This window comes from Notolepis coatsorum (assembly GCF_963971535.1).
Source record: "Notolepis coatsorum genome assembly, contig: SCAFFOLD_246, whole genome shotgun sequence".
Lineage (NCBI taxonomy): Eukaryota > Metazoa > Chordata > Actinopteri > Aulopiformes > Paralepididae > Notolepis > Notolepis coatsorum.
The window spans coordinates 205,347-208,641 of record NW_028170726.1 but is presented as its reverse complement, the minus strand read 5'-3'; positions in this window follow the sequence as shown (position 1 = coordinate 208,641).

Below are 3,295 nucleotides of genomic sequence, written 5' to 3'. Positions count from 1 at the left end.
GTGTGTGTGGTCCACTTAACCTAACCAGTCTGTTAGGCTTTCGACACAGTGAACCATGACATACTGCTCTCCAAGCTTAAGGCCTTGGGTATGTCTGAGACAGTGGTCAGATGGTTCTCTTCCTACCTTGCTGATAGGGTGCAGCGGGTTGAGGTCAGTGGCACTATGTCAGAGGCCAAGCCCATTGTATGTGGGGTCCCACAAGGAAGCGTGCTAGGACCTCTCCTTTTTTTACTGTACATAAATGACATGTCAGCAGCATGCTCATGTAACTTGTTTTTATTTGCAGACGACTCAGCCCTGCTAGTCTCACACAAGGATCAGAACACACTAGAACAGATGCTAGGTGAAGAAATTGCAGGGGTCAGCAGGTGGCTTTCGGACAACAGGCTTTCTCTTCACCTAGGTAAAACAGAGGCAGTACTATTAGCCTCCAAGCCCAAGCTCAGGAAAGCACGGGAGTTTAATATCCAGCTAGGAGCTGTAACCCTAAAACAGCAAAAAAAAAGCGAAGTATCTAGGCTGTATGATAGACGGGAGCCTAGATGGGGAGGCTATGGCCTCCCAAGTACTGGGCAAAGTCAACGCCCGCACCAGGTACCTAGCTAGGAAAGCCAACCTCCTTGGCAGAGATAGCCTCAGGCTATTAGCAAATAGCCTAGTACTCTGCCACTTTGACTATGGTAGCGTATCGTGGTTCGAGGGCCTGTCAGTGAACATAAAAAAGAAGCTTCAGGTTTCCCAAAATAAGCTAGTAAGGGTGGTAATGGGTCTTGGCCCTCGCACCCACATAGGGAGGAGTCACTTCCAGGAGCTAAACTGGCTTCCTATAGAGGCCAGAGTTACCCAGCTCAGACTGAACATAGTGCACAATATTATAAACCAAAGGTCCCCTAGATACCTCCAAAACTACTTCACCCCGGTCAACGAATCCCACAACCACAGAACTAGAGCAAGCATAGCAAACCTGAAGCCTGCTTCTTTCCGATCGAAACTGGGCCAATGCTCCCTTACTTTCTCTGGAGCCCAGGATTGGAACAAGCTGCCTCTCCCCATCAAGCAGAGCTTGAGCCTCCACAGCTTCAAGAGAAGCGTCAGGAAGTGGCTCATGGACAGAATAGAAGAATAGCCCCCTATAGTTTGAATGGGTTTCCAATCAGTTTTTAGTTATTGTGGGGTATACAATTTTAGCGATAGGTTAGTCTTATAATGTTTTAAATGTATGAGTGTTGTGTTATTGTCGTGTATTTTGTTGTGGCCTAACAGCCCTGGGACCATGACGGAAATAAGGGTTTTACTCTTTCTCATGTTATCCTTTGGATCCTTGTTGTGTGTTTTTAATCCATCAATAAAATCAAATCAAATCAAGTCTGTCTTGTTAGATTAGACAGTGGTCACTGAAATGTCACATGAGAGAGTGTGTACGTGTGTGTGTGTGTGTGTGTGTGTGTGTGTGTGTGTGTGTGTGTGTGTGTGTGTGTGTGTGTGTGTGTGTGTGTATAAGTGGGTGTCACATGAATCTAGTGTGTGTGTATGTGTGTGTGTGTGTGTATAAGTGGGTGTCACATGAATCTAGTGTGTGTGTATGTGTGTGTGTGTGTGTGTGTGTATAAGTGGGTGTCACATGAATCTAGTGTGTGTGTATGTGTGTACGTGTGTGTGTGTGTGTGTGTGTGTGTGTGTGTGTGTGTGTGTGTGTGTGTGTGTGTGTGTGTGTGTGTGTGTGTTCCTCCAATTGTCAATTATATTAGAACTGGTTTATGATCTGCCCCTGATGACGTCAGGTTCCTTCTTGCTCAGTCAGTATTGATTGGGGTGAATGCTTCTCAGAGTTTCTTGCAATCGACATCTTTGTCTGGCATTCTGTCCATATTGTTTCTTAATAACAAGTTGTGCTGTTTACGGTTTAATACCCAGTAATAACCAATCCAAAAATACACTACACAAGCTATGACAGGTGTACAGAAATGTATCTCGTGGCCTCCTGAAGTTCAGTATCCACTGGGTATCAGTGAAGCCGGGAGCCACAGCTTCCCACCGTTCAGTAGCTCTGTTGTTTGGACCCAAACAGATGGCGAACTGCGAGAGGGGTAGCGCAGCATCTGAGACACATAAGTAGCAGATGTTTTCATAGGCCAGCTCTATCTCAGTGGCGGCTCGCCACTGGTGGCGCTAGGGCGCCGACCCACCTGTTAAATGAGAGAAGAAGAAAAAAAAACTTTTTTGTTTTTTGTTTTATAGCCCTATAAATAATATAAACATGTTTAAAATGAATAATATTTACTCATTTTAAGTATGTTTGTATTTCCAATGCACAATATAACGTTATTATCTAAATTAAAAAAACAGCGTTTTCCAGAGCAGGAAGTGACATCACGTTTTTTTTTTTTTTTTTTTTTTTTAATTTCTCGCCCGGGCAAGAAGCGATAGCGCTCTGACTGCGCGTCACAGTTTGATCGCTGTCTCCGTCACAGCCAATCAGTGCATACGGCGTTGTGCGTTGAAATATGACTATTATGTTGGAATCCGAGCGCGATTTGAAGCGGTCTAGAAAGCAGCGTGAACTTCCGTGAGAATTTCCATAGCCGCATTTCGCGGAGACGCTCTCTGATTGGCCGACGCCAGTATTTTTTTCCATGCCAGAATTTCACAGAGACGATCTCTGATTGGCCGAATCCAATTTCTAATGTTCCAATTCTAGCTTGGTTCCTGGTACTAGGACTGTTGTTTGTCTTAGAGCGTGCCGTGCCGTGACTGCAAGTTCTTTCTTTAGACTGTTAAGCTTAGGCACTCTTTCAAAGTTGGTTAAGGTTAGAGTTTGTCTTAGAGCATGGCGATAGAACGCCAGGTAGTTTGCAGTCTGTTCGAGCGGAAATGGACAAAGGAATGTACTTGTTGAGTGTTGTGCTAACGTCGACGAGCTCAGCTGAGCTAACACTTGGCTAACAAGCTATATGGCGGATATCAAGCTCTCCTGCCCTGGACGTTTCAACTAAACAGTGAGTCTCTCTCTCTCTCTCTCTAACGTTAGTAGTACTACTAGGCTGGTGCGGGCTAACTGGCTATCGTTCTGGGAGCTAACGTTAGTACTAGTACTAGGCTGGTGCGGGCTAACTGGCTATCGTTCTGGCAGCTAACGTTAGTACTAGTACTAGGCTGGTGCGGGCTAACTGGCTATCGTTCTGGGAGCTAACGTTAGTACTAGTACTAGGCTGGTGCGGGCTAACTGGCTATCGTTCTGGCAGCTAACGTTAGTACTAGTACTAGGCTGGTGCGGGCTAACTGGCTATCGTTC